The following is a 23,451-nucleotide window of genomic DNA, read 5'->3' as shown; positions in this document are numbered from 1 at the left end:
GTTAAGAAAAACCTAGGGAAAACAAACACTCTATTCCTGATTGTTTATTCACCAGTCTCTTAGGAACCATAATTACGTCTCCCAGGAATTGTGTTTTATCATACTGTATATCTTAAAGAGCCACTTTAGGTAAAATAACAAGGAGTGCCTTATGAAGGAAAATTGGATTAATTTTAAGACTTTTTTAACCCTCTGAAGAATGGCTCTTTGTTTACTTCTTTAGTGCATGTGGCAACTTGCCCAAGTAAATACTATGCTGCATAAATACCAGAGATTGGTATTTATGATATTACATAAACACACTGTGAATAATGAGTCATTGTAACAGTGAAGAAGAACACGAGCAACATACATTGCAGTCAATGCACTATTCCTCATCACAGAATTGAGTGCCACTGAAGCCTTGGAGGATGGAATGACCCTGAGTGGAGAGGAAAAACCCTACAGCGCTGCTCAGCACATCAGAGTTTACCAAACAAAACAGAAACCAGCCAAAACAGCAATTTGGTGAGGGTAAGAAACACAGCAGGGGAGCCATCACCGTGCAGGGGTGAGGAATCAGGGGTCAGGTGTATTTTGGGGTCGATTGGCAGAAGGATCTTTGCTCTTTGTGCTGAAGAACCTCCTGCTGCTGCTGCAGGGAGCTGAGCCCTCAGGGCTCATTCTGCTGACCCTCGGGGGTACAGCTCTGCCTGGGGATGTGCTGCCAGCTTTTCACTCACAGAGCCACCTTAGTTTCTCCAACTATAGTTTTATTAAATATTTACCTGCACTTCAGCAGCATTCTGTGTGTGCAGGGTTTTGTGGGGACAGGAGTGTCACCGTGCCACACTTGGCATTGATGCCAAATGATCTGGCTCCTCTGCTGCATGGGGAAAAAATCAGAACCCTAAAGGGAAGATGTGCATGCCAGACCTTCTCTTTTAAAGCTAGCAGGGTATTAACAAAGTTTATTTTTCAAATCCATGCTGTTGTCTGTCTCATCCAAACAGAACAAAAAAGAAAAAAAAGGCAAACACTCAAATCCTCAAAGGTCTACTGAGCCCTTCCTTTCAAAAGGATGATAAAAAATGCCACCCATAATAAAGCACAAGCCTAAAAGCATGATTAAAAAAAGTTTCCTCCTTCCCTGGAGCAGTCACAGCCCTTGAGGAACAGCAGAGAACTCCCAAAGGCAGAGCATATCCACAGAGGAGGTGCTTGGCCCTCCTAAAATCCAGAAGTTTGGGGGTGCACTCTGCTGGGTGCCCTCCCTCCCTGAGTGTGGCTTTGCACACTGTGAAGGAGGGGGGGCTCCTTGTGTTTGCTGGGGTTTGCTGTCAACAGCAGGCATTTCCTAGGTGTGCATAGAGGGATGAACTGGGGAAGAACCCTGGTTCTTCCACCTGAGAAGATTGGATATCCCCAGTGGCCTGGCAAAGTTCATGGGTTTATGGAAACCTCTGGGTTACTGCATGGTTAGTAGCTGTTTATTGTGGTTATTACACCAAACCTTATTCCTCTATTTTTTTCTTGGTTTTACTTCTTTATTCCAACACACTGGGTTAAACAGAGCTGTGTTCTGCTGTGGCTCTGGGTGCCACGTGCTGCTCCATCTCACACACAGGGCCCTACCAGAGGACTGGAACAGTCACTGACTTTTTTCCCTTGTGCTGTACAGATTTTGTACGAAATAGGAGGTGGCACAGGTGATGGGAGAACAGAAAGCTGCTGCTCTGCAAGCAGTGCTGTTTAGAGGATGTGTTCTGGGCCAGGACCCAAATGCATGGCAAGGTTTGCCATGGCATTGCTGGCAGCTCTGGGAATGGCTGGGGTGCCCCCTGTGCCATGCTGGATGACAGAGGATTCATGCCTGGGCCACCTGCAGACAGCTGCCTGAAGCAGGGCCAGGCAGAAGGTTACACCTTCAAGGTCTGTATTTCCCATTTTCCTGGACGAAAATGAAGCAGTAATGTGTACTGACAACGTTGAGAGAACAACAAATATGGTCAAATTTCAAATTCAATCACAGTTCCATTTTGTATTTTAGCATTATTAAATCAGCAGCACTGCCCAAAGCCTTCAGTTTCATGGTGTGTGATGCTCTTCACACACATACTGGGATATTGTGCCAAGACATCTCCCCTTTGTTTGGATTTTGAAGCCATGTCTTCTTAACTAGAAGTTATCTCAAAACACTTACTGAGACCTGTCCCAGGCAGCTTATACCTGAATTCTTTCCTCGTGTTGTTTGGGGACTTCTGTTCTCAGTTCCTGGGTTCTGGGTGATGAGGTGGAGACTGAGGTCAGCACCAAATCCTGATGACAAGCAAGATCCATCCAAGCCCCAGAGAAATCAAGGGAAGGCCTGGATGGACAGCAGTCACTTTGACTCAGGTCCAGAGATCCTGGGAAAATAACAAAGAAAATAACAAAGAAATAGCTTGGTCAGTCTGGGGGGTTATTCCTCCTGTCTTTGGAAAGGAATTAGTATCTGGCCTTCGTTACAAGTTTATCTGAGAAGCTGTTTGTGCTCCCAGCCAGCTGTGTCACAGCAATGTGCCTGTGTGATGGAGGCAGAGTTGACAAATCTAACATTTATTTTTCAGTGTAGTTCACCACAGGGGACTGTGAATCACCAGTCTGCTCCTCTGCCTGGCATGAAAGCATTCACAGCCTTGGCTGAAGCACAAGGGTCACCCTAGCAAGGAATGACAGCCCTGCTGCAGTTGGTTATTTATCCATTTAAATGTATGCAGATCTGAAGCAGCTTCCCCACCTCTGATTGGTTTGGAACTTTAATTCTGCTCTGGCTGGCCCAGAAGGATGCAGACCCCATCTCACTGACCATTGCTTTGCCAACACAGCCCTCTGTGGCACCTGCTGAAGGAGAACACAGGCAGGAGACAGCTTCTCACTATTTCTGCCTGAGTGAGCTGCACACCCAGGACCTCAGCTCTCACTTTGCCTGTAGAAATGCACATGAGAAATCCTGCTGCAGGCAAAATGTGTCCATGTGGGCCTAGTCCACAGACAGAACTTACAGTTCATGTTTGATGTTAACCTTTTCAGAAGTTCAGCTGTCTAAACAAGGCCATTACATTTTGGCTCCTTGTCCCATTTTTGGAGTGAGTATCCATGTGACTGCAGCACAGAGAGAGGAATGGTGCAAACTCAGCATATAACACTTCTTTAAATGGCTTAGAAGATAATCTTATGACTTGAAGAAGGTATCATGGCTCCTCAGTGGTCCTGCTTCCTTCTGCCACTCCACAGGTGCAAACAATGCAAATTCTGTCTCCCAGTTTCAGCTGTTGTTGTTTGTACAACAACTGGCATTTTCCAGACATCATTTTCTGGTGTTTTTCAACAGATCTGATATTTTAGTTTATTTTGAAAGCAGAAAGATAAATAAATCTGCAAACCAGACATGGTCAACTGTTAATCAAAGTTGTCTGCCAGGTGGGAATTTGGCGTCCAGTGACCAAAGCAAGAGACTTGAATCTTTTCTTGGCCTGTTCAATATCAGATTTTGGGGACCCTGTGAAACATAATTGATGTGTGGAAGAGAAAGTGCCTCCCCTGTATCTCAGCTGTGCTGAGGGGTAAGAATGGTTCTTATTAAGGATTTTCTACTCCATAAAGAATGTTTGTTTAAAAATATTTAAAGATTCTCACTTCAAAATTATGCATGGACCACATCCACAAATATTACATCAAGACAAGATGTATAACTAGGGATGTATTTAGACAGGTAACAAAGCAAAATTATTTAATTGAATTTTGTACAGTCCTGCATAGAGTTAAACCTCATTAAAATGAAAAATTGCATTTTAATTCTACATTTCACTCAATCACCAGCAAGTGATTGTGAGGCTGGTGAGTGAGAGGGCTCTGGGGCTGCCAAGTGCCTGTATGGCCATGGATGGGAGCTCCATCCTTCCTGCAGTCACAGGGCAGGGGTGTCACCATCACTGAGGGGCAGGGATGGGTCAGCATGCAGGTTTTGGATGGCACCTTCCCCTTGTCACCTGCCCAGCTGGGACAGGAGCCACTGATCCAGCAGCACTCCCTGCTCTGCATGGCCCTGCTCTCACTGCTCTGGGCATCCAGCAGCCCTGGGCACCTGAAATAATCCACCTCACCCCTGCCCAGCAGCCCTGGGCACCTGAAATAATCCACCTCACCCACTCACAGCAGCCCTGGGCACCTGAAATAATCCACCTCATCCCTGCCCAGCAGCCCTGGGCACCTGAAATAATCCACCTCACCCATGCCCAGCAGCCCTGGGCACCTGAAATAATCCACCTCACCCACTCAGAGCAGCCCTGGGCACCTGAAATAATCCACCTCACCCCTGCCCAGCAGCCCTGGGCACCTGAAATAATCCACCTCACCCATGCCCAGCAGCCCTGGGCACCTGAAATAATCCACCTCACCCACTCAGAGCAGCCCTGGGCACCTCACCCATTCTCATCCCCCACAGCTCACTGAGAACATCTGGCCTTGGCTTTGCACCTCTGTGGGCTCTTGGCTCCTTTTCTTTCAGCCTGATATCTGCTTGGACATTGGGACCAAAGTGCCCCAGACTGACTGCAGGTGAAAGAAGAACACATGGGAATCTCATTGAGAACAGGCAGACTGATGATTATGTTCTATTTAGATATTTCACTTTTCCTGGTATTCCTTCTAATTGCTGGGCTCTGCTAAGATTGTGTTCTTGAATTTCCAAATAGAAATATGCTGAAAAAATGACTATTTCCCCTATCCTTTCTTATGCAGATGTCTGTGAAATTACTTAAGTACATTTTAGCACAAGACCTTTAGACTAAAGATATATGAATGTTTATTTTCCCACTCCACAGAAGCCTCTGTTTCTCTGCTCCATTAAGGATTTGCCCCATCTCTGTGATACAGCTCACCTGCCCAACTTCAGTTCATGATAAAACATTTACTGCAGGCTCTCTGAAGAAAAGCTTCGTACCCAAAGGTACTAAATAAAAAAGGTACTCAGCTGCTTGGTAGCTGTACAAGAGATGTGGTGTCAGAGATGTGTAAGAGCAGCCACAGGTAATAAACTGCAGAATAAACTGGATTATAAACTGCAGCAATGGCCTGGGTAGTTGACAGGGTTGATATTGCTGAAAATGCTGGAACCTCCAGCCTGTGGACAGTAGTTAGAGGGTTCATCATGCAATGCCACAAGTATCAGTGCATTTAAGGATAACATAGTGTACTCAGGTGTATTATTCACAGGATATTTTCTAAAAAATCAGTAGTTTTTTCAAGGAAAAAAGATCTCAGTTTTCTTGTCAGGTACCTCCAAGTGAATCACCAGTCATTCTTGCTCACTGATGAGGTCAACTGATTTTTTCCCTATCACCAAATGCTTTAAATTCCACCTGTGATGTGAAGAAAACAGGCAGTGTATGCTCTCTCATTTTCATCAGTGTGCTAATAAAGATTCTGCAATTGGCTCTTATCTGAAAAGATGATTAATTGCATTGCTGCAGGAGTGTAAATAGAATTCAGTCCATCTCCCATCCCTGGGACTCTCCATGCAGTGAAGGCTTTTTGCTTTCTTTGTGAAAAGTGTGCATCCTGAAACAGGAGCTGCTGATCAACTTTTATTTTCGACCACTTCTATAACCTGAACTACATTTTTTTAAGAAACCTGAGATCAGCCTCATTGATGATATGATTATGATATGATTGATAAGATTGATATGAGTCAGAGACATGGCAGGGACTAGAAGGGTGATAGCTGTGCTCCTGCAACCACAGGCACTCCCCTGGGATTATTCCTGTGCCATCCTTAGTGGAACATGCTCAGACTTGAAGGGCTGGTGCTGACCTTCCCTTGCTAGCTAATCATTTATACACTCCTTGTTTTGAGTGCTCCACCTTAAGGTTTCTCATGACTCACTTTCTCTCTGCAGTGAGCAAATAAATGCTGAAGGACCCTGCACAGCCCAAGAGGGTAACCTGTCCCTTCACACTCAGCAGCAGAAGCTCTCCAGGCAGCAGTGCCATTTATTGTGGTGTGACCTCAGAGAAACAGAGCCTGGAGAGCCCAAGGCATGGGGGTGTGCTGGCTGTTTTAGGCTCCTCTTGGTGAATGCTAACTCAGCTCTCACAGGGGCTCTCAGGAAGGGAGACAGGGCATTTGCACATTTGCAGTTCACCCTGCAAAGAGGGAACCCCAAACATTCAGACAGATTACCTTGGCCATAGCCCAAGGCTTGTTGAAGCAAAATTAAACCTGATTATATCTCCTAGGGATGTGTATATATAATATAAACCATATATGACATGTGTAATATCTACAATTTGTTATGGTGCATTTGCAGTTCTGCCTTAGCTCTGCACTCTGCATTAGGAGGGTATGTGTGCATTTACACCCATCTATCCATATGTGTGTGTGTTTGCAAACACACCTCTTTTAAACCATTTTGGTTCATTCTGTGTGGCTGAGAGCTCTTAAGGTGACTCACTGAATGGGCACTGGCAGGCATGTTTTGTGTCTGAAGGGAGCTGTAAACCCAGGAGAACTATTTCTGATTTCTTCACACCAAAAGACACTCAGCCACCAGGGATGCTGCTGGGAACTCTTGTCCTCTTATCCTGGGGACTCTTGTCCTCTTATCCTGGGAACTCTTGTCCTCTTAACCTGGGGACTCTTGTCCTCTTATCCTGGGGACTCCTGTCCTCTTATCCTGGGAACTCTTGTCCTCTTGTCCTGGGAACTCCTGTCCTCTTATCCTGGGGACTCTTGGGGTTCTCATGCTGACATCCCCACTTCCCTCACACTGCTTCTAGGACAAAGAAACAGTGAGTGCTTGCAAAGGCTTTGAACATACACAAGGTGTACAAGGGAATATTAATAATGTGTTATTGAAATAGAATAATGGAAAAGAATCAATATTGCCATTAATAAGTCATACAGCAGTTCACAAACAAGGCAATGAGCTTGGGAAACCTAGTGGAAGCAGATATGAGAGTTCACAGGTACAAGAGTGTGCAAGGAAATTCCATCTTGCCTTTGTCCTTCCCCAGGAAGCCTTGCAGGGAAGCAAAGGGTGGGAAGGCTCCCTCCAAGGAGAGCTTATCTGCCTGCAGCAGGGCTGGTGTGTCTGTGAGCTCAGAGGGAAGGGAGGAACATCTTCTGGTTTCTGTTCAGCAGAGGTTGTGGGGCTGGGGCTTAATTCTAAGGGCTTGTGATAGGCCTGGCTGGGCAGGGAACACATCCAAGTGTCCCTGCAGAGAAGGAGGGAGATGTGATCTGTGCTCAGAGCTCTGCTGCCCTCCTGGTCCCTGTGAGCCAATCCAGGGGATGGAGCTGCTCCTCAGCAGTCACAGGGGAGCAGAGTGAGAAGCAGGGCACCAGGGCTGGGTCCAGGGTGAGGGAGTAACTCCAGCTGCAGGGCTGGGATGCAGACAAGGATGTGGTTCTTTTCATTCCTTCCCCGTGCCCCATTGTTCCCTTTCCACACCAAATCTTCCTCTGCCTCTCCCAGCTCAGCTTTCCTCCTCTCTCTGGCTTTTTGTCCTGTCTCTGCTGAAGAGCCAAGCTCACCAGCACCCACACCCAGGGCAGTGGGGGCTTGCCCATATTGAGTTAAATTTGCCCTTTTTTGCTGTTTCTCTCTATCTGGGACCCATATGTGAGCAAAACAATTGTAAATGGGATTAGTTCATGACTTTGGCAGGCCCAGCAGTGGCTCCTCACAGAAGGTTGTATTTCCCAGCTGTGCCCATTCCTGGTGCTGGGTGGACTCACTTTGAGGAACTGACAGTGTGTGACCACAGCAAGAAGCTGTGGAAAGTAACTCCAGGTTACTCTTGTACCTTCAGCAAAAATAAGTAAAATTTCCACAGGCACAATCTATTAATCATTGTGCAAAATACTGTGTTGGCTTCACTGGTGCAACTCAAGATGTCCAGCAAGAGCTGGATGCTGTACTGGAGCCCAGGTTAGGAGTGCCCTCCCTGCCAGCCAGGAAGGTGCTGGAAAGGCCTGGGGGCTCCAGTCAGACCTTGCCTGCCTGGGCTACAAAGGCCATGACCTGTCCTGCCATCAGAGCCAAGCCCTCCCTGGCTGCAGAGGACACTCTACGTGTGTGAAAGGAACTGTGGCAAGGTCAGGGCTGGATTGCTTCACTGCACCAAAATATGAATGCATAGGTTCAACCTAGAGCAAGGGTTGTGCAACAAAACTAAATGGAATAAAGTAAAAGCTGGGAACTGGAATGGGCTGCAATATTACTGGAGGAAGCACACCAAGAGCCACACAGATTAATGCAGTCAAATGAACCAGAGATATTTTTTTTTTTATTATTTTAATCACAGGCATGACCTTAGAGCTTTCCTTTGCATGCTAGAGATACCACCTGTGACACTGTGAGGTGCACTGCAGGACTACATCTTTTAATGGAAGTTCCCAGGCAGCCTGCCAGGGCTCTGCAAACAGATAAATTTATGGTCTTTCAGGTACAAACAGGCATGATTTGTGGTCTGGAGGAGGATGTGGTTCTTTCCATTCGTTCTCCCTTCTAAGCTTCCAAAGCACACATGAGCATGGCTCAGCAGTGCAATTGTCCCAGGACACTCAAGGTTACCTTCAGCAAAAATAAGTAAAATTTCCATAGGCACAATCTATCAATCACTGGGCAAAATACTATGTTGGCTTCACTGGTATAACTCAAGATGTCCAGCAAGAACTGCATGCTTTATTCTTATTTCTGCTACTGAATCCCTGCTCTTTTGTTACTTACAATCATTTGAAACTCCATGAACATGGAACAGTTTGTAAACTGGGAAAATTCCTCTCTCAGAATTGGAAGTGTGTTTTCCCATACTGATCTTGCACCAAAATAAACAGTGTTCCCCCTGGAACTGGACCTGGTTGTAAGTTCTTGTGTTCTGCTGAACAGATCTGTGTCTCCAGAGGCTGCAGACAGCCCTGGACTTGCTCTGCTGGCACTGGGAGAAGGTTGGATGTGCTCCACAGCCGTGCTCACAGCACCACACCCCAGCTGCAGAGCAGCATTTACCAGACACCTCCTTGGTCTGGCAGGGATGGGCAGAGCTGCTCTGTGCTCTGTGTGACACTGACCACGCTCAGGTGTGCAAAGTCAGCTGCCATCCGTGTTGCTGTGTTAGAAAAATTAAAAAGTAAAGCCCCATCAAGGCCAAGGTGTGCTGGAGTGGGTCAAAGTGACAAATGCAGTGATTTATAGTGAAGCACTGATTTATAACCCTGCTCTTTGACTGTTTTCTGTCAGCTCACAAAGAATAATTTGTGGTACCCTCTCCGAGCCCCCAGTTCATGGCATCATTGCTCAGGGACTGCAAGCAGGGTATGTTTGGCTGCTTTCTAGATTTTCTACCTGTAGTAATAATATAAACCCTCTGTGTACCATGGAGGGACAGAGGAAGATGTGAAAACTGCTGCATGCACAATGATTCTTGTGAAATCTTGTGCTTACTTAGTTCACCACCTGCTTGGTAATATGGCTTTGTTTGCTCCCTCCACTCAAGGGTCTGAAAATGCCTCGTAGTAATTCATTAAAGAGCAGTAACATTTTCAATAATTCAACTGATAGACAAACAAACTGATATTTAAATAAACAAACATATATGGAGCCACAAAGATCTGTCTCCATTTTAAAATAACCTGCAGCAGAAGCAGCAATTTTCAATGGTACATATGAGCTGAGTGCTGCTGTGAGTGCAGGGAAATGCTGCAAGGTCCTTTGCTTCTTCCAAGTGCCCCACTGCTGCTCAGAAGTGCAGGCTGAAGCACTGAGAGATGCCTTGGCTCTCTTCAGGTTAGCTGCCAGCTTTGAGAAAATAAGGAAGCCTTGATCCAAGGCTCCCAGTTTTTACTGAGGCCATAAAATCACATCTTCCTTCTTGTGGACCCTGTTGTCTCAGAAATAGTTTTGATTGCTCTCCTCTACAGCCTTTTTCTGCCTTTGGGATGTTAATGTTGGCATATAGGTGTTTTCAACCTTCTCCAGAAAATTTAAGTTGCTCTGAAAAGGGAATTAAATAGGGAAGATTTCCTACAATTTTAAAAATCCAGCACTTCAATCCCCATCCTCTAAGAAATGCTTTGTGATCCAAAGTATTGTTGTCTGTCATTGCATTGGCAAGCCTTCCTTTGTCAAAGCCTTTCCACTTTTCTCCCTAGGATATTAACACAGACATAATCATCAGTTAAAGCATCTAGTGAGATAAAACTTCCTTCTAAAACTGGGTTGGCTGGAAGGGACATCAAGTTATTTATCTTGCATTTTTAGTGGTATTTTTTTAAGCATTAATAATTATCCAGATTATTGGTTTTGCCTTCCTTCCAATAATAAGGACAAAATCTGGAACTCTTTCACAGTGATCTTGGAAGAACAAGGATGGGATGTCTTGCTCCCTGTGTAGGATTCATTCTAAATTCACTTTTATTCCCAGACAAAGTCTTCATCTGGCTGTTTGCCCTCTCTCTCCCTGGCTGTATGTTGTTAACCTAAAGATGATTTGAGATAATTACAAAGTGGCTCAAGCTTTACCCTCCTCAAGGTGAGTTAATGGAAGTATAAATGGCACTTTTTCCAGCTTTCTTGACAGAAGTGCTGTGTGCCATCACCACAGCTGGCTGTGCCCTTAAACCAAAGCATTTCCAGAGTCTGATTCCCCCAAGCTCTCCAGAGCCACAGCTGTGAGGGCTGAGACTGCTGCTGCTTGGTACCAAGTTGCTGAAAAGCTACCAATCATTATTCCTCTGTACACATCCCCCAGAAGGCAGATGTGTCTCCACAAAAGCCAAGAGTTGTGTTCAGGTGCATGGCTTGGCAGCAGCCTCACGTCAGAGGTCTGGGGTGCCCTTTAAATTCATGGCACACTTGGAGTCACAGCCAAGAGGAGGCTTTTGAGTCTTGGAAGAAATGCAAGTTTCAATGGTGAGTTTTACCAAACTTATTCCCTGTGGTGGAGAAGTGCTGAAGGACAGGTGGGACCCTTCCCTGTCCCTGCCCTCTGGGAGCACACGGAGCACTCAGGTGGCAGGATCAAGCCTGGGTCACACGTGGCACTGCCACTGTCAGTGTCCAAAGCTCTCCCAAGTGGTGGAGCAGGGCTCCCTTGCCCAGCCTTGCCCTGTGGAGCAGAGAGAACCCACATCATTTCAAAGGACATTTTTATTTTTAAACCTTCTGTGGCAACAGCTGTTACTTGCATAACAAGCTCTTTCTGCTCTGGATTTTCTCCTTGGCAGGTGAGTGCAGGTAATTGTGGATGTAGGTGATTTCTGCACAAGGAAGGAGCACATGGGGTCTGCTCAAGCAGGAGGTGCTCTGTCAGTGCTGCTCCCCCGTGCAGCCAGGGCTGGATCTCTGCAGGCTGGCACACCCTCCCTCAGCCCCACTCTGGTGGTGTCTGGGTGCCCTGAGCCAGCCCCAGCTCCCTTCAGCCACTGCCAAATCCCTTGCAGGGCCAGTGTTTTCCTGGTACCACATCAAGAACCTTTGGGGAGGTGGTCTTGCCATCTCTGCCAGGCCAGGCATCACCTGGCCAGGCCCTGGGCTGCTGGGCCATTGCTGCAGAGGTGACTCAGGGGCAGGGAGCCCTGCAAAGCCTGTCCTGAGCCACTGCCTGCAGACTGCCCAGCTCACCCTGCCTGCCACCTTCCCCCCAGGGTCCTAACTCCCAACTTTGTTGCTCTATAAACATAATAACAATAATTATTCTCTCATTGGACGCATAGCCATCTTCTTTGTTTGCAGGCTTAGATAAATATCGTTCAAATCACGGAGTCTGATTGGTGAGTCAGGGCCGTGGCAGCCCTCCAAAACCTCCTGCCCAAGGAGTGTGTTTGTGTGAGAGGGAGAGAGAGTTTCACTGTATGAAGAGTAAGAAACTGGAAGCCAAGTGAATTAAATACAGAGCAGATAATTATGTGTAATTCATTTACTGACTAATGATTGCACCTTGGTATGGAGGCTCATGAATTCATTTGACTCTGCAAGGTTCTCAAAAACAATCTCCCTGCTGCAAGATAAGAGCTGGCTGATTTGTTTACAGACCAGTGTTTACATGGGTGTTATTGTAAGAGTCTGCCTTTTTGGCTCATTTTGTGTTTTATCTCATGGCCATTCCTTTTTCCTGGTTCACCTGGTGTCTCTGTGACACTTCCAGTTGCTCAGTGCTGGTCAGGGCTGGGTGTCACTGCAGACTGAGGACATCATCTGCTCCTGAAAGCACTCAGACAAGGCTCTACTCTCCCATCTGCTGCAGCCAAACCTTGCCATGGAGGCTGTGACTGTGGCAGGGAAGCAGCAGGTCAGAGCCCCCTTTTCCCCACTCTGGGGTCCCCAGCAAGCTGCCACTCTTCATGGTGTCACCCAGCTGCCACCGTAGCCCGATGCCACCAGCACCTTCCAGCCGACCACCAGCAGGCAGCACCAACCTCCACTAGGAACACTGGGTGGATTTTGGGCTGAAGACAAGGAGACAAAGCCTTTGAAGGGGTGGAAAAGCCCGTGCTAACCCAGTGAAACCAGCAGCAGTGCCTCAGTGTTGATGTCATTCTCAGTGCCCCAGCCTGTGTGACGCCACGCGCGCCTGGCACTGCCAGACCCCAGTGCCCTGGGCAAGCAGGGCCTGGGCTCTGCATCTGCACTTCCATGAGGTGTGAGCCATGCCAGGCAAAGCCTCAGGGCTCACTCAGTGCTGCCAAGCAGCACAGCTGCTACCCAAGGTGACATTTGTGCCGAGGGGCAGAGACAGAAGAGCTCTTGCAGTTGTGCTCCCCATGTCATCACTAGACCTAAGTACAGTCCCTCTCCCCTCCCCTCCAGGTACAGCCATACACTCAGTTAATTGCTCAGGACCTCTGTGAGGATGCTTTGTCAATCAGCAGACATTTGACTGGGCCATCATGCACCTGGGAACCATTATTTTATCAGTCAGTTTGAGCACAGGGTATGTGAGAGGTAACTGCACAGCATTTGTGCACAGGGCTACATCTGCAGGCACTGGAAGAATCTACTTCTCTATGAGATGCCCTTAAAAGACTGAATTTGGGAAGGGAACAAAACAAGAATGACATATCCTTAATGGAATAATAAGGGAAAGGAGATGTCATTTGGTAATTTGAATAGAGACTATTTAATAAATCATGACATGATCACACTGGAGGAGGAAAACCCACTAAGGTGGTCACACTTGCATACACTTCCCATCACTGCTTGCCATGGTGTGTGCTGCAGGGTCCCCCTGTGAAGCTGAGCCATGGCTGCCAGCAGAGCAGAGCAGAGCAGAGCAGAGCAGAGCAGGGTGGGATGTCACTGCCACTGCTGCAGGAGCCCACACTTGCAGGTGCCTCCTTGGAGCTCACTCAGAGCCAGCCCTGCAGTGCTGGCCTGGCCTTGCAGCCTCCTGGGCCAGTGACAGAGGTGCTGCTTTCCACATCCATGGCAGCCAGAGAGTGAAAAATAACCCAGCTAAACAAAATAACCCTCTGCTCTGCTGGTTTGGATGGGAGCAAGTTGTGATGAGAAAAGCCAAAACCAGCTCATCTCGTTGCCATGAGTATTCCCATTGACTAAAATGCAGTCACCATGCTCCTTAATTCTGAGCCTGTGCAATCCTTTTCTGATGAAGATCTGGCAAGCCAGGACAGATTTCAGCCCGTGAGATACTTGCAGTGTGATAGTATTTTACCTGTAGGTGGATCTTCATTTTAGATACTGAGAAGCAGAGCCAATGAGCCTGATTCACTGCTGTGTTACTCCAGTTTTTCAGTGGAATAACACCACTGAATCATCAGCAAAGCTGAAATAACAAATGATAAAATGGGAGCATTGTGTCAAAGTTTGCAGCAAGTGCATGGAAGTGACTAGCTCCCTCTTGCAGAGCCATTAACTTATTTGGACTTTTTTTCAGTTTGAAATGTATCAAAAATATGACAACGTGCCTAGGCTAAAGTTTTACATGTCAAAAAAAATTTAAATTTAATATAACAGCTAGCGTGGGAATCCCTCAGTATCTCTGTGTAGTAAGTAAGATTTTATTTTCATTCAGAAAAAGAGGATTTTTGAGAAGAATCCTTAAACAGCTTCTAAGAAAATGCAAGTTGAGATGCAGTTAATTTCTTTGCACCAGCTGGGCACCATGTAAAACTTAGAAATAGGACAAGCTGAAAAGACAGTCCTGGGTTTTTTTTTTTTTATTTATGAAAACACTCATTGAGCAGTTGAAAACAACTGAGTAATTGTGAGGTTTTTGCAAGTAATGCTCTGGAAAAGCCAACTGAAGGTAGTAGGCAAGCTTGCAATTAGTATTTCTAATTATAAAGTGCATACATAAAACAATGTAGCATCATAAATAAAGGCCAAATGTAAATGATGCAATAGGAACAGCAGAACATCATATGAAGATGGACAAAAAAAGCCAGCAAGTGAAATACTTATAAATTATCTATATTTTTCCAATTATAGCAACAAAAACAACAACAGCTAAAAGAATTGAGGTGCTTTGTTTAATTTTATGCAGCCTATCCAATATCCCTGTCTCAGTGCCCCCTGATGCTCCTGCTTGTGCTGCAGACCAGAGCCTGCCCTGGGTGGGTCCCATCAGGGGGTCAGAGCCAGTCCTGACAAACCAGCAGCCCCTGAAGGTGAGGCTGGTGTGGGAGCCCATGGCTCAGGCAGCAGGCTCAGACAAGCCCTGTCCTCTGCCTTCTCAGGGGCTCATGGCCATGGTTTCCACCATGGAAAACAGCTTCCCAAGGCCACAGTGGTGGGGTGGTGGAGCCTGACCCTGCAGGGCTGCGTGAGCCAGGTTTGTGCCAAATTCCAGCTGTGGAGCTTGAGCAGGGGCTGACTGAGGTGTTCAGGAGTCTGGGCTATGTTCAGACACTCCCTAAGCTTTGCCAGCCTGTGAAATCCTCTCTGTAGCACGTGGGCAAGGGGGAATTCCAGGGCTGTGGAGCATCCCCAGTGCAGCACTGCTCTGAGTGACACCTGTGCCAGAGCACAGCAGGATTACGTGCTGCACTCCTCACAGAGCTGCTCTCAAATCAAGCCCTGCATGCAACTAGAGAAGGTGAAGAGACACAATACCTTAGGGAAATGTTTTTATTTATTCTCCTTGGGTGCATATATGGCAATCACCCGTGCAGCATGATCCAGGATGTTGAAAACCATTTCATTATGTTCTATAAATAAAGGACTGATGTGGTTCAATTGTATCAATTATGCAATTCTTCTAAGTGGTGTAGTCAAGGGTAAATTCAGGCAAAGGGCACTCCCTCTGTAGCTACTTCTGCTCTGTGCACTTCTAGTATTTACCTGCTCCTCATATACCACAGAGAGATGAATCTACCCACTATTATTTACCACCCTACCACTGACTCCTCTTTGGCCAGGAGCTTTTCCTATGCACAGATGACCCAACGAAATGGAGAATGGAAGTCAAGGCACTGCTGTGTGTTAGTCTGTTGTGCAAGATATGTGGCTATCCAGTAATTTTGAGCAAAGCATCGGGTTTAAACAATGTTTAAACCGACACCATTATTATGCAATATTGTTAATTATGGCTAGGAGGGTATTTGAGGTTAGTTGGTGCTACCTGTGTCCATTTTATAATTACACCAAGAAAAGAATGACTAATTTGTGCCCAAGCTAATTGTATCCATTTGATTTTATCCCTCCTCTTCACCACTCTAAGTCACCTGCATTCTGAGCTGTAAGTTTTTTTGAGGGGTTTGGGTGCATTTGAGCTAAACACAATGGAGCTCAGCACCGACTGGGCAGCTGCAGGTGACCCTCCAACAGCAGCACTCACAACAGCAGTAATAAATACAGCTAGTCCAAGTGACACATACACAATAAATGTCACTGTTACAGTTTCCTGCTAGAGGTTTATCCTTATCTACCAAGTGTTCTAGGATGTGCTTGAGCAGGAGATGATGAAGCTCTGCAGCACAACATGCTGCTGTCCCCCTGGTGTGACAGCACCACATGCTGCTGTCCCCCTGGTGTGACAGGTCCCAGGAGCAGCTGGGGAGCAGGAACACCAGGTACAGCCACACACCATTGCCAGCCCTCCTGCTGCCTGTGCTGCAGGGTTTCAGGACTCGAGGCATGCACAGGACAGCTCAGCTGCTCCAGCTGATGGAGATGGGCATCCTGAAGTGCAGCCATCCTCCTGCTCTTCAGCTGCCCCAGCCAGCCCAGCACATCCTGCCATGGCCCCCAGCCTGGGCCAGTGGCTGATGCCAACGTGACAATGTGCCATGTGAGCTGTCTCATTTGAATGGTACCTCTCAGTGTCAGGAAAAAAACAAAACTAACAAAGAAACAACCAACCCCCCTCCCCCCCCCCCAAACCCTAACAAAAAACACCACCCAAAACACCCATAAACCCCCCACAAAATCTAAACCAAAAAAAAAGCCCAAAAACCCCACCAAAACCAAACCAAACCAACAAAATAATCCCCCAGTGTGAATGGATTTACCCCAGAAAGTAATTTGGTAGCTCATGGTCTTGTTTGCCTATGACAAAAGGCTGTAGTCTGCCATGATGGCACTTATGTAAAATAGAACTGCCTGCAAGGCCTGAATGCTGTAATTAACAGGCAGTTTTAGAAATTATTGGCTAATGCTATTTAATAGAAATATTGCCAACTATTGTTGTAAAAACTTGGTTTGTTCCTTGGGTGTTAATATAAAATGACTCAACATGGCTTCATTGGGAAAGCATACCTGCCACATATCATTACCTACATCTTCACACTGGTTAAACACCTCAGTGCAAATTTTGGAATTTAAAGGTTTAATTTCTCAAAACTAACTAGAAGGTCACCAGCCTGCTGAGCAACTGCAGTGCTGGTGATACAACCTGGCATTACTGTAACATGGCATTACTGCCTGGGCCTGCTCCCATGGCAGCCAAGGCAGCTTTTGCCACTGCTGGTGTTAAAGTTTAAAGGGTTTGGGATCAGGGAAACACTCCTGTAAGCCTGAGCAGCATTTCCCTTGCACTGTTTACAGTATCAGTCAGAGAATTAACACACATTCTTGTTAATAAACTCTCTGGGTCACACTGGAGAGTACAGGAAACTCTGAGATAACGTGCTCTGCTCATGTGATGTAGCTGTTCTATCACCTAAGAACATTTTCACCTATTTCACTTCAGTTGCAAAAGTGACCAAAAGGTTATTTCTCAAACCTTGTTAGCCAGGAGGTATCAGCTGAAATGTTTCTGTTTGATTGCTAAAGAGTAGAAAGCAGCAAATTAATATTGGCAAATTTTAGATGAGGCATGATGTGAATGTTGCACACCTCAGCCTAATGCCCAGCTCCACTTCAGGGAAAGCAGAAACCAGACACATTAACTGCCTCCTGGTTTGAGAGTTCCCACTCACCTGTTTGGAAATGAACTCCAGAATCTCCCTGCTTTCTCTTTACTGCACTGAGAGCCAGTAATCCCAGAGTGCTTCTAACGAGTCATTAATTGCACCCCCAGCACAGCATTTTATGACACCCTTTAATGTATAGATTTAAAAGAAAAGGCAGCCCATACAGAGATTGACCTTCCTGATAGATGGAGAGGAGGCAAAGTTCTCTCTGTTCAGCTGGAAGTAGCACAAAGGTGACACTGCCTGTGTTTGGGACAGCTCCACAGCGTGGGCAGGGACACCTCACCTCAGCTGCAGCTCTCCCAAGGGCAAGGACTGGGCAGTGTCAAACAAAAACAGAGCTCCCAAAGTCTTGCTTCTGGCTGCACCCACTGGGAGTTTGAACACACAGGCTGTGCATCCTTTCTGGGCCAAGAGCCAAGGCCCTGACACCTCTCCTAAGGGCAGGCACTGCACAGCACACAGGCACGGATGCTGCTGGTCAGCACCTTCTGGACATGCCTGAAGTAATCAGGACAGGGACACTGGTAGCACCAAGGGGATTTGGGTACCCTGTCCCACTGGCTTTCAGAAGCACTTACCCCAGCAAGCTCCTGGAGAGCCCTGTGAGAGCCAGACCATGATCCAGGGCTGCTCCAGCTGCCGAGCTGAAATGCTGCTGGCACTGTCTGCAGCCTGCTCTGCTCTGGGAGCAGCTGCTGTGCACTGACCCTGCTCTGGAGGGGCACAGGAACTCCCCAGTTCCCTTCTGCAGACCCCACACACCTGCCTGTGCATGCTCTCAGTGGGGAGCAGAGCAGTCAGGCACAGAAAGGCACCCAAACCACTCCCAGGTCTGGAGGATGGATAGCCCCAGTGCTGGGGTCAGAGGCAAAGCTGCTGCTGCAGCAAACATTGCAGTGTATGGCATGGCTGGCACTGGCCTGATCCCTGCCTCCTGTGCAGCATCCCTGTTAGGTGGCATGTCACATGGCTGGACAGATGGCACTGATACTGCAGTGAGGCTCTGGAGGCTTGTATATTAATATACTGAGTGAATTGATTTCACCTTCCATTGCTGTCTCTTCTCTTTCCCTCCATTGATCTGCACATTAAAATACAATGTCCAGGCCCCATGTATCCTTGTATCAGGAGAATCCTTGTCCATTGCTAGAAACAGTGAAGATGTTAATGCATCTTCTGTTTGGCAGTGTCATTCCATCCTCCCACACACCCTTCTGCCGTGGTCCCCACAGTCACCATCCCCCAGGACCTACTCTCACTCTGATCCCAGCTCACTGATGAACATACATAAAACCAGATCTTGCTAAAGAGATTGCTGCTGCTATTCCATGGTGGGTTTATGAGCTCCTTTGGATACTATATCTGACCCCTAACTGTGAGCCCCCTTCCTGGGTAAGGACTGGGCTTTAGCATTCCCTCTGTGGAACAGGTCACTCATCACAGCTGGGGAGGCTACCCCTGCTCCTGATGGAGGGTTTGGGAACATCCCCCTGAGGGAATGGGCTCCACAGAGCTGAGCCCACCCAGAAGGGGCCCCTCAGCCTTCTTGCAGACTGTGCACCCAGCTCGGTGTCTGAAGGTGCTCTTGGGCCCCTCGCCTTGCCCCTGCCCCTCCTGCCCTCCCTTCCCAGGCAAAGCCAGGCAGAGCTGGGGCTGGGGCCCTCCCGACATGCTTGGCCTTGCTTCTGGTAAAAATTGGCCACTTCATACTCACAGCCCCCTGGGATGGTGGAAGAGGCTGAGCAACCCCAGGGCTTGGTGTGGGACACTGGTGCCAAAGGGGTTTCAAGAGCTGAAGGGAGGAAAAGTTGCCTGCTGCTGGTACTGTAATGGCTCAGCACTGATGCCATGAATAATAGGAAGTCTGTTGGATGTTTTGTTTTGCTTGAGTGTAATCTGTACAGTTAGAATACAAATAAACATATTTTGTCAATTTTATTACCTTTTTGATATAAAAATAAATAACCTTAAACAAAGAAGTGGAGTGGAGGCTTGCTAAGCCAGACTGGTTCAATAAGGACCTGCACTGAGAAGGGAATCATTTGGTCCCAAAGATAAGGGGATGAAATTAGAAGCTTTCAGGATGAAAAAGCCCCTACAGCAGGAGCTGTGTTTTACACAGGAGACTGTGAGAAGGGGGCTCTTTGAAAAGGAAAGGAAAACCAAAAAAGGCTATAAATTTTTTGTTACCAGAGCTGCTTTCTAGCTGAATGGGAAGGCTGCATGCAAACAGCTGCTGAGAAATAGAAGTGTGGCGGGGTAACAGCAGTTAGGGACATTGTAAGGATCATTACAAAAATCACAAGGAAATAATACCAAGTATTAAGTAACTGAATATAAAACAGACATCAAGAAATCATGCTTTTACTTTGCAATGCATGTTAGCAGTGAGTTCTAGGCTTACCACTGATGCCAACATGGGAACTTCCAGCAGGCAGCAACACATAATTACTGCTGGGTGGGGATGAATCAACCACTTTCTGTCATGAAGCAAAGGAGAGACCCTCAGACCATCTGCCAAAGGTGGGAGGGTGGGTGGGTGGGGGGGTGAATAAGAGTGTTACTTTCTTGCTAGACTCCAATCAAGGCACCACACCTTTTGATGGTATCTCTGTAATAAGCAAACAACTCTAAATGATATTGTGTCACTGCAGGAGGGTGACCCAGCAAATCAGGTTTCTCTGATGCAGGAGGACTGCAGCGTGCAGTGCTCACTCACCTCGGCACCCTGGAGCCCTCAGCCTGCCCTGCAGAGGAATCCAAGCTGTGTCTCCTTCACTAGCAATGCACCTGGCTCCAAGCAGCACTGGCACTACACTAACATCCTTTTTGCTTTTCTGTGCATCACTCTTAGGAGTCTTCTGATGTGCTGCTAGGGAGAGTACAGGTATAAGTGCACCACAGAATTGCCATCCCATTAGTGTGGATATGACAAATGATGACAGAATTACATCTGCTTCTTCCAGTTAGTAAGACATGCCCGATGCTGCCTGCCTGAGTGCTCCTACAGCCCTCCCCAGCCACTGCTGGGCTGCCTCTTTCCTCGAGGGCAAGTTCCTCAATTCCATGGTCCAGTTCCAGTCACAAGGAATGGGGCTGCTCTGCTGAGTCTGTCTGGTTGGGAGGGCCCCACGAATCCCCACCTGTGAGGCTGGGAGGCTGTCCTTGAACTGAGCAGAGTGCCCAGGAGTTTTGTTTTCCAGAGCAAAGGGGAGGTTCAGGGGCTGTCACAGCCCTGCCCTGGCTGGGAGCAGGTGCCCCTGTGGCAGGAACAAATCTCAAGGCACCCAGATGCAAGCCAGCTTGGCACAGTAGGATTTGTCCTGCTCGGGCTCCACAGTCAGACCTGGTGGCTCTTCAGCCATTCTCTTTCTTACCTCCTGTAGCAGCACCACTGCCCTCAGCCCTGTTCAGATGCCTGTGAACCAGAGTTATAACTAGTGAAACTCAACTGATGTCTCTGAATTCAAACCACTCCAGGCCATTGTGCAAATGGGGTTTTTGGCAAATGCCTGGCCCTCTCTGTTTGGCTAGAAAGGACCAGGCCCATCCCTAACACTCCATGCAGATGACCCTACCCTTTCTTCCTGCTTATTTTTTCCTTTTACTCCAACTCTTTGAACCTTAGCCAGGGCCAGGACACACCATGCTGTGCTGTGCAGTGGCCTGGCAGCCTCATTCCCCTGCTCTTCCCATCTCCTCCTTGTAGGGCCCCTGCTCTGAAGTGGCACAAAGACCACAGCAGCAATGGCAGGGAGATTGTCAGTGGTGGTGGGGCTGGGAAGAGAGGGAGTCCCAGCAGAGGGGAAATAGGAGTGCCCTGTTTAGGCTGCTTCTGGGTTTGGCCTGCTCAGCCACTCCCTAAGAAAAATTTCGTCAACCAAGAGCACAGGCTCATGCTGAAGAGCTCACAAATTTAACACATGTAATCAACCTGCTTGTCCTGAAAGGGATTAGCCAAAGCAAAGATGAAGATGTCTTCCATAAGATATCAATCCATTTTTCCTGGGAATCTTATGGAGCAAATCCTCAAAGAAGCCATGCCCAAAGACAAGAAGGCAGCTAGTAACAGCCAGTGTGTATCTAACAGAGACACACTGTACCTGACTGGTGTGGGTGTCACCTGTACTGGGATGATGTGCTCATTGGACAAGGTGGGGGAAGCAGTGGATGCCTCTTATTTTGTTTTAGCATGGTCTTTGGCATTGCCTGAATGGATGCACCACAACCTGGCTGAAAAGAGCTCACAGCTACCCTGTAAGGCTTAAAGGATAATAAAGGTCAAGACCTAGACACTCAGTTGGTATTAACAGATGGTGTTCTTCAACAGGGCCAGGCTTCACCAGCAATCTGGATGACAGAAAATAATCTGGATGACAGAAAACAATGGTTCCTCAGCAAGTCTGTGCAGGACTGAATTGAGGCTCTATGTCCTTATGCTGGAGGACAAGGCAGCCATTCAGGTGGTCTTCCACAGCCTGGAAGACAAGTGTAAAAGAAATCTGTTGAAATTCATCAAGGACAAATGTAAAGTGTGCACCTGACACAGAATAAACCTGTGTGAGAGGCAGCAGCATGACTTTGCAGTGCTGATGGGCAATGGCACCTTGGCCTGCATGGGACAGGCTCTCTGCAGAGCTGAACAGCACAAGAACAGAAGAAATGGCAATCAACATCATAGAAGAAATTTTTCAAAATAAGAGCAGCTGAACTCCAGCAGGTGCCCAGAGAGGTTTGTGAAATCCCCATCCTTGGAGATTTCAAAATGTAATGGACAAAGCCCTGAGCAGCCTAAGCTGATGTTGAGGTTAGCCCTGCTTTGAGGAGGTTGGGGTACAGCCTCCAGATGTCCCTTCCAACCAATATTATTTTGTGTCTGTTTTGTTGGGCTTTTTTGTTTGTTTTAACTGTATTTAGCTGTTAACCAGGGAGATTCATCTGGAGTTAATGATTCCCCAGAAAGAATGGAAGCTGTTACCACCATTGCAGTTACCTGCCAGTTATTTATTTATTTATAATATGAATGAATTCTGACTATGCATCACAAGTTCAAACAGTCAAGAGACTTCACTTCAGAGGTTGTAAGGATCAAAGATAACTTTCTTTCTCAGATCTTAAAACTAAGCAGAAAGGAGGTCCTGCCACTCAGAAGCACACATACACTCACACTCTCACACACACACAGTGTATAATATCACAGAGCAAAAAACTAAAGAGTTTAGAGTTATAGAATGTACTAATATATATAAAGCAAGATATAAGTTTTAAGACAGAAGCTAGTCCTTCTCCTTTACCTTCCTCTTCATAAGTTTAGGTAGTATTTTGTAACTCCCCAGCTGCATCCCAGCCAGCACGCTGGGCTGTGCATTATTTGTGTGCAGCCATTTGTCCAGCAGCCCAAGCTGCCTGGAGTTCAGGAAAATAGCTGCTGGTTGCTGTGTCTCAGCAGAACTGTGCTGCAGACACTGGGGTATGGGAGAGCCTGGATCCAAACAGCACTGTCTGCAATGCCAGGTGTGTCACCCAAAAGTGGGCCAGCATATTGAGGTATGTAGGATATACAGATAGACCTGCTGGTCTCTGGAGAGACACAGGTCACTCCTGTGAGTCACAGAGCCAAATTCTCCCCAGCCCTCAGCCCTTCTGTAAGCTGATTGTTGTCAGAACAACAATGAATCTCAGAAAAGGCATTAAAAAAAAATAAATGCAGATCTCTGCATTAGTTGGGTTTTGTGACACCAACACAAAACCTGGGCTAAAAAAGGAAAAAATAAATAAATAGAAGTAAAACCCCAAACCTATTTGAAAGTATCTTTAGAAACTAACAAGCAAAACCTCTTACCCAAACAAATTGTAGTTAGATCTTGGGTGACACCATGCTTATCAAAGCTTAGCCAAGGAGCTTGCTTGGAGATACTTCTCCAGCCTTAACATAACACTACCAGCCTGGACAAGTGCTGCTAGAAAGCACCTCATTACAATGCTCTTGTGGTATTTATGGATAGTCATTCCTATCACATCCATCATACACACTGAGCTGGAACTATGATCAG

At 47.0% G+C, this 23,451-nt stretch overlaps 1 long non-coding RNA gene across 1 annotated transcript; it reads left to right on the top strand.

Moving 5' to 3' along the window:
- Positions 1-23,013, top strand: LOC132333067 (uncharacterized). The gene is made up of 2 exons (XR_009488053.1): positions 1-513; positions 21,729-23,013. It is a non-coding gene; the product is annotated as an uncharacterized LOC132333067 (long non-coding RNA).
- The last annotated feature ends 438 nt before the right edge of the window (positions 23,014-23,451 follow it).

Source organism: Haemorhous mexicanus, chromosome 12, assembly GCF_027477595.1.
Source record: "Haemorhous mexicanus isolate bHaeMex1 chromosome 12, bHaeMex1.pri, whole genome shotgun sequence".
NCBI classification, from domain to species: domain Eukaryota; kingdom Metazoa; phylum Chordata; class Aves; order Passeriformes; family Fringillidae; genus Haemorhous; species Haemorhous mexicanus.
Note: the sequence above shows the minus strand (reverse complement) of the source record. Positions and strands in the feature narration are given on the sequence as shown.